The sequence below is a fragment of the Thalassophryne amazonica genome, chromosome 13 (assembly GCF_902500255.1).
Source record: "Thalassophryne amazonica chromosome 13, fThaAma1.1, whole genome shotgun sequence".
Classification (NCBI taxonomy): Eukaryota; Metazoa; Chordata; class Actinopteri; order Batrachoidiformes; family Batrachoididae; genus Thalassophryne; species Thalassophryne amazonica.
In genome coordinates, this window is record NC_047115.1 from 22,738,763 (window position 1) to 22,752,484 (window position 13,722).

Consider the following 13,722-nt stretch of genomic DNA (forward strand, 5'->3'; position numbering starts at 1 on the left):
CTTTTTTCTTCCCCTTTAAATATTTAAACGTGATACCATGAAGTTGACAGGAAGCGCTCACTGTCATCATGTACTGTGTGTCTGAGTGTCTTTGTGGCTTCCTCCTGAAAATCGTTAGCAGCCTTGAATTCTGCTGTTCCTTCAGACTGCAGAGAGGCTCTTTTCACTTCCTTTCTGTTACACCATTTCTTTCTGCACATCGGCTGATGGCATCGATTGTCCAGTGTCCTTTCATGGTGTCCGTCTTCTTGCCTCCAGCGCTCCTGTGTGAAGCAGCTGGCTGCAGCTTGTGTCACAGAGGTGTGCAGCACACAAAGGTTACCTGTCGACTACAACTGTTTAATAGCGCTTGTCCATGTGAATGTTGGCTGGGAGTGTTTTGAAAAAAAAAAAAAAAAAAAACAGCGGCACAATGAACTGATGCAAAGAGACGAGGTGAACTTCTGTCTGAAATATTTATCAGCACAGGCCAGGGAAGGCCATGCTCTTAACTTTCATGTTTGTCCTTTCCCACAAAGGGCAGGGGCATTTAATTCTGTTGTTTTAAAGTTTTAAAAAATTTGTCTTGGCAGAACAAGTATAACTGCATACAAATAAATGAAGAATAATAATTCAAATCACAAGGCTTTGTTTTATTGCTCCTGATGACATTTTTTTTTAAACCATTAAACTCTGACAACACACTGCGCTCCGTCTTGCTCCAAAAAAAACAACAAAAAAAAACAAACTTGTTCAACATTCATAAGATGCCTCATTTTTACCAAAAAAAAAAAAGAAACCACACACACACACCACCACACCACATACACCACCAAAATAATACACACTGCAAACATGCCAAATATTTCTCAAATCTCTCAAATACCAAAACTCTAATCGCTGTCTGTACACCCGAAATGTGCACGTAAGAGACAGAGTGAAAGAGGGAGACAGACGCTGTCTCTCTCAGTGATGGCTCAAAGTCATGCTTCTCTAAACTGCTTATAACGAGGTGTTAAATCTCTCATAAACATACTTTTCCAGCTGCACACAAGAAGGAAAGAACATGCAACTGTTTTACCAAGCAATGACAATACAAACATGACAAATAATTACCTTTTTAGACGGCTCCAAATGCTTTCTCCAGCTCGTTCGCACGCAAGCACGGCTCTGGCTGGTGCGATTAGATGAGATTGGAAGATTTGAGCCATTTTCAGCAGACAACTTGCAGAGAAAATGATTAATCCTCCATGAAATAATTATTTTATATATGCAAGAGTCCACCGCAGAGCGCATGGCTGCAGGTGCAACAAAGCACGGTGTCCAGCTGGGAACACAGCGGGTGGGATTGTCACAACGACGTGCGTGCAAGTGCGTGGATCAAAGTTGTGCAATATGCAGTGATCAAGGATCACTTCCTCAAAACTTTTGAACTGTTAGACACTGAAAGCGGCAGCAGGCTCTTGTGCAATCAACTGAATTTACCGCAGGTGGACTCCAATTAAGCTGAAGAAACATCTCAAACATGTTCAGTGGAAATAGGATGCAACTGAGCTCAGTTTTGAGCTTCATGGCCAAAGGCTGTGAATGCTTTTGTATATGTGATTTCTTAATTTTTATGATTATTTTTAATACATTTGCAACAATTTAAAAAGTTTTTTCTTCACATTGTCATTATGGGGTATTGTTTGTAGAATTTTGAGGAAAAAAAATTTCATCCATTTTGGAATAAGCCTATAACATAACAAAATGTGGAAAAAGTGCAGCACTGTGAATACTTCTGGATGCACTGTATAACGTCCACACTGCCTCTGACTGAGGATGAATAACAGATTGAATGGATGAGAAAGTTTAAATAGACATTTTCATGAATAGTGACTGAACTTAATTGCATTTTTTGGACCCAAACATCCTCTTTTGTGTAGACGTGTTGATTTCCACCTGGAAATCTCAAATATTTCATTCAACTAAATACTATAAATTACCTTCAATGGAAGCAGTTGCTTAATAAGGAAGATAATAAACTATAATCATAACAATGAGCTCCCCAGGAAGGTAACTAATAAATACCTTTTGGAAATTCAATTCATATGAACAGAGTTACATAAATCAAATAAATGGGATGTCTGAAGATAAATTCTGCAAACACAGGCAGAAAATTGTAAACCAGTGAACAAATTAATGTGAAACGGCAAATGAACAGCACCTAATGAGTTTTCAGAAGTTATCTATTAATTGATCAGCACCAAGAAAGACTCATCCAACATAACTGGAGAGGCAGACTGAGAAAATACAGTATACCAGACTTGGTGTTTCTAGCAGGAATGCCGTGTGTGTGCCGTGGTTTTCTTGGTTGGTGCGTTTGTGCAGCCTCTGCTTAATGAAATTGTAAACTTCAAATGACAGAATATTGCTTTAATTACCGCTTTGTGAAAGTCCACTAATCCCTGTTTTTGTGGCACTTGGCAACAAGTCAGCACTTTCCACCAAGCAGCGCTGCTCGCCTGGTGTTTGTGTTTTTAGCAGAGTGAAGGGGCGCCACTGAGTCATCAGCCACTTTGCCCCAACTCAACCCCATCCACAGGGAACACAAAGTCCTTTACGATCAACCGCCTGAATTTAAGGGTCGGGGCCGTGGAACAGAACAAATCGTGAGCGGGAGGAGGATGAGACACAGTCACACAATAAGGAATGGAGGCAGGGAGGAGTATTGTCAGGGGAGACAGAGAGCAACAGTTATCACAAGCCTCTTCAAAAGAATAATTTCAGAGTCGCTGTAAGATGGAACACAGCTCCCTGACAAATTATTGATATAATGAAATAATGTGCTCAGCCATGGGACTTTAACTTGTGGGTAGACATCTAATACCAGGCTAGGATCATTTGCTTTGCAGCAGTACTGAGCAATTACAGCTAAATTGTTGCTTTTAATTTGTAAATGAGGTAATGAGCTGGATGTTGGGACAAGTAGCTCAGCAATAGGCTCATATCCAGTCAGGTTTGGATGGTGCAGCATGCATACGAGGTCTGTTAGAAAAGTAACGGACCTTTTTATTTTTTTCAAAAACTATATGGATTTGATTCATATGTTTTACGTCAGCCCAGCTTGAACCTTCGTGCGCATGCATGAGTTTTTCCACGCCTGTCGGTTACGTCATTCACCTGTGGGCAGGCTTTGAGTGAGCACTGGTCCACCCCTCTCGTCGTTGTTTCATTGCGAGGAAATGGCGGAATGATTTGGGCTTTTTTCCCATCAGAATTTTTTCAGAAACTGTTAGAGACAGGCAGCTGGAAACCATTCGAAAAATTTATCTGGCTTTCGGTGAAAATTTTACGGGCTTCACAGAGAAGGAAGGACTGTTACTACAGCTTTAAGGACGGCCCACAATGGCACACAGCGTGCCGCACTCCGAGCTGCCATCGAGAGGCAGAAACCACCACATCATTTCTAAACGGATGGCTTTGTGGAGCCAGGACCACCGTGTGCAATTTCTCTGGTTATCACAAGAGCTGGACATCAGCCATTTTCCGTCAGATTTCACTTTTAACAAGAGATTTTGTCATGGAAAGCCGCACGGAGGCTTCGCGCGTCACGACCAATTCGCTGATGAAGCAAGACAAAGGAACACCTCCGTTTCGGAGTGTCAGAGGAAAAGTTAGGACATGCCCAGCTCTCCACAATTTCTCTTATACTCACTCAACTGGTAAGCACTGAAAGCCGAGATAGGCATGTCCCAACTTGTCTTCTTGTCTTCTGGCACTCCGAAACGGAGGTGTTCCTTTGTCTCACTTCATCAGCGAATCGGTCGTGATGCGCGGCTTTCCATGACAAAATCTCTTGTTAAAAGTGAAATCTGCCGGAAAATGGCTGATGTCCAGCTCTTGTGATAACCAGAGAAATTGCACACGGCGGTCCCGGCTCCACACAGCCATCCGTTTAGAAATGATGTGATGGTTTCTGCCTCTCGATGGCGCGCCGTGCACCATTGTGGGCCGTCCTTAAAGCTGTAGTAACACTCTTTATTCTCTGTGAAGCCCGTAAAATTTTCACCAAAAGCCAGATAAATTTTTCGAATGGTTTCCAGCTGCCTGTCTCTAACAGTTTCTAAAAAAATTCTGATGGAAAAAAAAAGCCCAAATCATTCCGCCATTTCCTCGCAATGAAATAACGACGAGAGGGGTGGAGCAGTGCTCACTCAAAGCCTGCCCACAGGCGAACGCAACCGACAGGCGTGGAAAAACTCACGCATGCGCATGAAGGTTCAAGCTTGGCTGACGTAAAAACATATGAATCAAATCCATATAGTTTTTGAAAAAAATAAAAAGGTCCGTTACTTTTCTAACAGATCTCGTATGTACCTCTGCCACGCAGGTGACGTTTTCTGCTTGCAGGATATTTCAAAAATGCATGACAAGATTTCAATGAAATTGGGGAGTTGATTATATTTGGAGTCAAATTCTGACCCCTCTCAGTTCAGTTTTTGTCCCCCTGGTATGAAATACGATGCATATAGCGATCAGCATGTCCACCCGTCCGCCTGTCCATCTGCTTGTTAGCACGACACCTCAACAACCAGTTGACCACTTTCACTCTCATTTAGCGTACGGGTGTACTTGGGTGATCCCCTAATACCAGTTGATTATGGTGCCCTTGGGGGTTAATTTCAAGGTAACTCTGAGATGGGGACATGTTGGGGCTTCAGTTATCCTGCCCAGCTCACACAGGGTTTTCTCCACGTCCCAACTCTTTACCCATTTACAAATTGGCTGGGACTTTGTTGAAGTCAGCACTGCCAACATGGCAACACCCAGAGCCGCCATATTTGAGCTTGAAAATGGCTATTCAGAAAACCAATATGTGTGTCCAACATATATACAGGCCATGAGTATAACTCTATGAGATAACTGAGCAGATGAGGTGTAGATCAGAGTTCCACGTCTGTCACTGAGGTGCGTTTCCTGCTCACTATAAACCATCTGGGCCTCCAGTTTGCTGGATAAATGTTTATGTCACTGTTAATAAGACCTTGTCCTCTTGGACAAGGATGGACTTGGATGGACTTGGGGTGACTCCTGTCCATTTGTTTTGAAGCTGTTAGTTTTCACTACTGTGCAATAAATAGAACCCAAAGCGGCTTTAGCAGTGTCTTTATTATTAGGGCCCGAGTAGGCAATGTCCTACGAGGACCCTATTGTAATTGCGCTGTTTATTATTATTATTATTATTCTCACTCTTGAAATCGAAATTTCGGCCTCTTCCCATGCTCAAAAACTCACCAAACTTTCCAAAGTCATCCGGCCGGATCCGAAATTCGATATTTTGGGGGCACCGCACATGGTCGCAGAAAAATCACCAAATAGCGCCCCCTAGAAGTTTTCAAAAACCCCTCCGCATTGGGCTTTTTTCATCGTAGCCTCACGAAATTCGGTACACATATTTACCATGCCAGGACGCACGAAAAAGTCTTACTGTCATGGTGAAATATCGACAGAAAGTCAGTCATTTTGATTTTAAGTTTCGATTTTGAGCAAATTTTTGCCATTTTTGGCCATTTCCAATACTTACATTTGAACGAACTAGTCCTAGGGATTTCATCCGATCGTCTTCAAATTTGGTCAAAATCATCACAACACAATGGTGATCAAAAGTTATCAAAAGATTCTAATTAAGTCAAAGGGCGTGGCTGCTAGGGGTCGTCAAACTTTGGCAAGCTTTTTGGAGCACGCCATTTCACTTCCAACGGCTGTCACGCCCACATACTTCATCGTAGATCCTTCAAACTTGCTGGACATGATGAGGGCTCCGCCCTGAACGTCTACATATCTTAAGTTCCCACCTGCGCCATAGCGCCCCCCGGTGGTGACGGGAGATGTCCTATTTTTACTTTAAGAGGTCCTGATGTCACATACTTAACCCAATCAACTTCATTCCACATCAAAAACAAATTGGTGAATGTAGGCGATGAACGCCGTGAAGTTACGAGTAACGGCGTCCGTGTGGCGGCGTGCCGAATATTGCCCATTCGGCATGAAATTACGTTCTTCATTTTGACGGCTTTAATTTTGTCATATCATCATGAAAATTGATACACAGGTCGAGCACGACAACCTCTTTCAATTCATAGGGGCGTCGCCCATGGGCGGGGCAAAATGCCTCAATAGCGCCCCCTTGAAACTTTCAAAAACCCCTCCCCATAGGGTTTTTTTTGGAGTAGGGAGATGAAAATTGGTACACATATGTGACTTGCATAGACGTACAACAAAGTCTCTTGCACCATGGGTCTACTCCAAACAGGAAGTCAGCCATTTTGAATTTTCTTCTCATTTTGGCGTGATTTCCACACGTTGTATTTGAACGAACTCCTCCTAGGGATTTTGTCCAATGCACTTCAAATTTGTTTAACAGCATCCAGAGATGATACTAACCAAAAGTTAACAAAAGCTTTTCTCTATGTTGAAGGGTGTGGCCGCTATGGTGCCGCCATTTTGACCCTTTGCCATGGAACATCAAGTCATGATAACTCCTTCATGCTTTGCCTGATTGACTTGAAACTTCATATGTATGATGACGGTTGGCCCCTGAACACACCCAGCCCCTCTGTTTGTACACTGAGCGCCCCCTAGTGGATGAACAATCAACATGTCACAACTCCTTGATGCATTGTGTGATTTGTTTAAAATTTTAACTGTGTGATGAGTGGTTACCCCTGCATGCACATGCCCACATGTGGTCACAATGGCACCGACTGGCCTGGGTAGGCGGTCGCGCGGAACGAGGGCCCGTATATGACTGCTTGCAGTCCTAGTTAAATACTGTTTTCATTGCCACAGTGGGAACAAAGAAAAATACAGTAGAAAAACAAATGTTCTTTTCTCATCAGGAACTGACAGAATCTCTGAGACAATTTATTTATTTATCTTTTTTGCTGATATTGCGGCTGAGTCTGCATTGAGAAATCTGACAGGTGGCTGGTGAGATCAAACACAGCGGGGACCAGTGAGGATGGGGACATACTGTCCCTCTGTGCAACTTTTATATGTTCTGCAAAAGGCAGCGCTGGAGAGAGAGAGAGAGAGAGAGAGAGAGAGAGAGAGAGAGAGAGCAATAGATAGAGCTGCTGGCTGTCCATATTTGCCAACTTGTGAACATTTCTTTGATCTAGAGTGGGTGGGCTAATGTGGGCTAATTTAGTCAATTAACCGATTAACTTCCGATAAATTTAGTTCCGATAACTTTTAGACTACTAACATATTTTTGCAGGCATAGTGAATAAAAACATTTGTAAAGTCTGAAATCAAAGATTTTAGTCCCTACCTGTTACATGTTTTGTAGTAGACAGACAGTCATGAATGGTAGAGCTCTAACGTCTGCATGCAGAGAAGACCTGACTACCAGAGAGAAAGGAAAAGAGAGAGGCTCGTTGCACACATTTTAGTAACTGTGTGTTATACTGACCAACCAACCACTGATGTCAGGAAACTAATGTACCCATAATGCAATGCGGCGTGTGTGTCTAAATGCTAAAACCTTCAAAATTAGTGCATTACTTTAAAACTAAAACATATAGCTGATATTTTCACTTTGTCAAACGACAGACGTGATATTAATTTCAATAACTTTTCTGGAATTAGTTTGTTTAAAATTCTAACCATAAGTCAAAACTGTCTGCCTGTGCAGGACTCCAGTGCAATGACCGGCAAGTCTGTATGGTATGAAGAGAAATGGTCTTTTTTCTTTCTTCTCTGTCTCTGGTAGTCAGGTCTACTCTGCATTCAGAGGATAGAGCTCTATCATTCATGGCTGTCTGTCTATTGCAAAACTTGTAATAGATAGGCACCAAAATCTTTGATTTCAGACTTTACAAATGTTTTTTTATTCACTATGCCTGCTAAAATATATTAGAGGTCTAAAAGTTATTGGAACTAAATTTATCGGAAGCTAATTGGTTCACTGATGGTTTTCAAAGTTATCTGGAAAACAAATCTGCTCATGAAAACGTTAGCTTCGATAATTAGTGGATTAGCGGAATTGTGCCGACCACTGGCAATCAGTGAGAGTTTTCTGATTTTCGGTGATATGACTGAATGTGTCGTGTCAAATATCTGGCTAGTCGGTATAACACACACAGTTACTGAAATGTGTGTGACCAGCCAACCACTGACATCAGGACACTAATGTTCCCATAATGCAATGTGGCATGTGTGTCTAAACGCTGAATCCTTCAAAATTAGTGCATTATTTTAACCCCCTGGGGCCGACGCCGTTGTATACAATGGCTAAGACCAAACTTTACTAAATTATAAATAACGTTTGAATGATATGAGATAGAAACTTGCTTTTTTTTTTGCTGAAAAGTTAACTCCATTATAAAACACAACAAAAACATATATATTCTGAAAGCAAAGGTTGTCCTGAAAAAAGAGACATAAAACTTGATTGTGGGATGCAGGGAGAGCTGTTAACAGCAATAATAAAACATTTATGCTAGGTGAGTGAACTGTCCAAAAAATGCCCTCGGACCCCAGAGGGTTAAAAGTAAAACATATAGTTGATATTTTCACTTTGTAAAATGACAGACGTGATGTTAATTTCAATAACTTGTCCGGAATTAGTTTGTTTAAAATTATAACCATAAGTCAAAACTATCTGCCTGTGCAAGACTCCAGTGAAATGACTGGCATCTGTAGTCCCTGACAGACTGTAAAAATTTACAAAAAATTACAGTAAGCTACACGGAAGCTTACAATACAACAGACTACATTACATAGGGGTCACTAACTACTACAGCAACAAGACACAGACTGGACAAGAGACAAGAAACAAGAGGACACCGACCTGATCTGAGCATGAACGGTTATCTTACACAAACTCAGTCAAAGGAGAGCACACAGTTAAAAAAAAAACAAAAAACAGAACTACTACATTTACAATTCAATTGGAATAAGTTCATTAAAACTGCAAGTCTAATTTCATACGTTTATATATTTTAAAAACGGCCACATTTCTCCATGTAATGTGGAGTTGCGTCAGGAAGGGCATCCGGCGTAAAACTTGTGCCAATTCAACATGCAGATCCACCTTGGATTTGCTGTGGCGACCCCAAGTGCAAACAAGGGAGCAGCCGAAGGGACTTACTATATATTTTAAAAACAGTAGCTTTAAGAACAGTAACTTATAAAGTGCTGTAGTGCATTGCACATTTCCTACGGTTCTTCTTAGTTTCTACAATTAAGTTCATAATGCTCACATTTTACATTTTAAGATGATCCAACTTGGAAACGTTATTTTCCATCTGCCATTATCTTGCATGAATCTTACTTTTGTTTGTTTCTTTATCATATCTGTTTAAGAGATTAGGTTTCAGCTATTTGTTTATTTCACTGGCTATCATCGAAGTCCTCAAAAGGCAGGTGATGGTCTTGAGGTGGGCTTATGACCAGGGGATCCTCAGTTTAATTCCTCAGAAAAACCCATAACATTTTGGAGTGTATTTGGATTACAGGTTAGTTTTCTTTTTAACTGTAAGGGCCCCATCTTACACCAAGTGCAGTGTTGTATCGTTGCTAGTTTTCAATCAATACAACTATCATTTTCATGCCCATTCCCCATGTTGTTAAGCTGCCAATATGCACTCATCAGAGCACCCATGGACATGTTGGTCTTCAAGTCAATTCAATTTATTTTATTTATATAGCACCAAATAACACTGCTTCAATGCACTCTTTCATTTAATAAAAAAATAAATGAAAGTAAAAACAGTACTTTAATATCAGTGATTTGTACCATAACTTTACACTGGTGTTGTGTGTGATGTTGGTACCCTACTGGATATGGAGAAGAGGAGTTGGAAGAGATGTTGCAGGAATGAGGCGCTTGCTTGCATCACCTCACAGGGTTGTGGTGGATGACTCCCAAAGGCGGAGCTAGAGGGGAAACCAGGGTGGCACTGAACCCCTGATATCTGATTGGACACCCCAGGTGCCACCCCAGATGATTGACATGTCACGGCACTGCATGTCTGGTCAAAAGGAGCCAGCTGCAGTTTGAAAGAGGTGAAAGTATTGACTGCTATGTCTCTCCTTTACAGTAGTTGGCACTGTGTACCACAAAGAGGTGTAATCTACCTTATTAGAAGAAGAAAAACCTTTGAGCCAGATTTGAACCTGAACACATCATCTGAACCATGGACTCCTAATAACACCAAAGTTATATCGGTGAGTAAACAACCGTACTTTATGAAGTAAATGAGATCCAGGTTATTAAAAATGGTATTTCTCCTTTAATTCAGGTTTCCTTATATATACATGTTTCTCCGTTGATTTTAGATGAATGAAGCTAGCAGACAGCTAGCTGATTCACGCTCTGTTGCCTTATATGAAATGTAAGATGCTGGGGTTGAGCCACTGAACTACAAATACTTTAGTCCTCCTCTGTTCTGTATTCACCTGATTCAGCCCTGCCCACTTTTACAACCGAGACATTTCCGTTTTGTCTTAGGATTTCCGGTGAGCGGTGTTTTCAGTATAGAACAATGGAAGATATTACATGGGTAGAAACAAAAACCTTTTTGAAAAGCTCAAAGGAACGACTCTGGCTCACCCACGAGTCATAACAGAGTGGGAAGATGACATGAAAAAGTGGCCCTCAATTATTTTTAACTACTTTGTGTTGTCTCTTGGTGTGGACGGTTTGGCGTTGAGTAACTATGAGCTTCGCACCTCACAGTGCCGCTAAAGCTCATATAAAAGCACAATCAAGTTAAAATACTACCTGACAAGTAGTACCATAGTAATGCCAAGATTACGTAACGTTAATATACGTATGGTGTTATTTCATGCAGTGATTGGTTGTATCAAATGCCAGAAAATTAGTAAATTAGATAGCAGCTAACGTTACAAACACAGCTTACGGAGCATTATAGTCCAACCATTTCTCTGGGTAAAGATCCAGTGGTGTGGGTTTTTTTCTCCATAAAATGAAAAGAACAGACATAGGGACGTTTTGGTAGATTTTTCAAATTCAGCGCCTTTAGTGAGCACGGGAGATCCTCGTCTTTCGATGGAGGACGGAACAAGTTAAATGCTGGTCCACAGCACTCAGATCTCTCCTTTCCATGTTCAAAACATTGTTCTGGAAGTGATAGTTTCCTCTTCTTCCAGTTGTTGTGGCACTCACAAGCTGAACAATTAATGCTGCTCATGTTTGGACACTTCTAGCGTACTGTGTTCCCACGTAGATAATCATCAGATGCAGTGGCAAACTGGAAGTTGTTTGACAAAATGGAGTCACCCACCCTGACTTCCTGAATCCGGTTGTTAACTGTGAAGTAACACATCATGTGATTTTCAACTTCCAGCTCCAAACAAAAAAGGCGCGCTGTCATTAACATTGAGAACTGCACTGAGAAGATCTGATCAGGCTGTACTTACACCATTGCACACGGACAACAGCATTAACATTGCAACATAAAACTCTTTGTATATTGTGCCTAAAACTCTCCTGGATATATTAACTGGGTTTTTAGACGTTGTTACTGCGTTTATGTAAAAACGTCAGACGCTCAGGTTGTTTCTCCGTTATTTTCAATGGGAGTTGCTGCAAGCTTTCGATCGCTTCCTGTTCATGTTGTTCGGGGAGAAAGTGAAGTTTGCACTTTAACGTCCTGTTTATTGTAATAAATAATTTTTTATTAACAAACAGACATGTATATTTTACCTGTGCATATTAAAATATGTGAAGTAAAAGAAAAAAAAAATTAAGTGTTCTGACCATAGAACCAGACGAATGCGGTTAACGGAGGTGGAGGCGGAGAAGGGAGGGACGGAGGTTTGCGCACAATGTAAACACAAACTAAACTTAAACTGTAGATCCTTAAAAGGATCAAACAGACGTAACTTTAATTGTAAACTTGGAGGTCTTTGGACCTGCAAACAGATTTATCATGTGGTGCGTTACGTCAGCGCTTAACACCGGATAAGGTGAATAATAATACCACTCATTTTGCACTCATCATAGGGTTAGGATACAGTGCCCTCCAAAGTATTGGAACACTTGGTATTTCACACATTTAATTTGTTTATACCATTTTAAATACAAATAAATAAATGAATCTAAAACCATTATCTTCCTTAAACTCAAGTTGAAAGCATTTCTCTCCAACTTGATATAAATTAATTGAAAATATAAACTACAGCTTCATGATGAAGTGGTGTAGAGGATGATTTTGTTAAAAAGAAGACCTGAGAGTTCAGCTACAATTTGCCAAAAAGTAATTGATGTCAATAAAGTCCAAGACATATTCAGTGACTTTGATGACTTGGAAATGTTCATGTATCCATTCCCTGACTTGTCTGAAGAAAACAGATTATTATTTACCGGTATTATATCAAAGCGTCCCATTACTTATGCAAGCCATCATCTTGGCTTTTACGAGGGCTGTCAATAAAGTATAGGTCCTTTTTATTTTTTTCAAAAACTATATGGATTTCATTCATATGTTTTTACGTCAGACATGCTTGAACCCTCGTACGCAAGCGTGAGTTTTTCCACGCCTGTCGGTGACGTCATTTGCCTATGAGCACTCCTTGTGGGAGGAGTCGTCCAGCCCCTCGTCAGAATTCCTTTGTCTGAGAAGTTGCTGAGAGACTGGCGCTTTGTTTGATCAAAATTTTTTCTAAACCTGTGAGACACATCGAAGTGGACACGGTTCGAAAAATTAAGATGGTTTTCGGTGAAAATTTTAACGGCTGATGAGAGATTTTGAGGTGATACTGTCGCTTTAAGAACTTCCCACGGAGCGGGACGTCGCGCAGCACTCCCAGGCGCCGTCGTCAGCCTGTTTCAAGCTGAAAACATCCACATTTCAGGCTCTATTGATCCAGGACATCGTGAGAGAACAGAGAAGTTTCAGAAGAAGTCGGTTTCAGCATTTTATCCGGATATTCCACTGTTAAAGGAGATTTTTTTAATGAAAGACGTGTGGACGGGTCGCGGTGCGGCAGCACAGGAAAAACACCTCCGTGTTGATAACCATTTGTAAAATCCAGGCGGCTTTTGATGGCTTTCAGTGGAGTGAGTATATGAGAAATTGTTTAACAGCTGGACATGTTCCAACTTGTCCTTAAGGCTTCCAACAGAGGTGTTTTTCCTGTGGTGGAGCGTCGCGGCGGCTGCGAGCCGACGCTGCAATCTGTCCGCACGTCTTTCATTAAAAAAAAATCTCCTTTAACAGTGGAATATCCGGATAAAATACTGAAACCGACTTCTTCTGAAACTTCTCTGTTCTCTCACGACGTCCTGGATCAATAGAGCCTGAAATGTGGAGGTTTTCAGCTTGAAACAGGCTGACGACGGTGCCTGGGAGTGCTGAGCGACGTCTCGCTCCGTGGGAAGTCCTTAAAGCGACAGTATCACCTCAAAATCTCTCATCAGCCGTTAAAATTTTCACCGAAAACCAGCTTAATTTTTCGAACCGTGTCCACTTCGATGTGTCTCACAGGTTTAGAAAAAATTTTGATCAAACAAAGCGCCAGTCTCTCAGCAACTTCTCAGACAAAGGAATTCCGACGAGGGGCTGGACGACTCCTCCCACAAGGAGTGCTCACAGGCAAATGACGTCACTGATAGGCGTGGAAAAACTCACGCATGCGCACGAGGGTTCAAGCATGTCTGACGTAAAAACATATGAATGAAATCCATATAGTTTTTGAAAAAAATAAAAAGGACCTATACTTTATTGACAG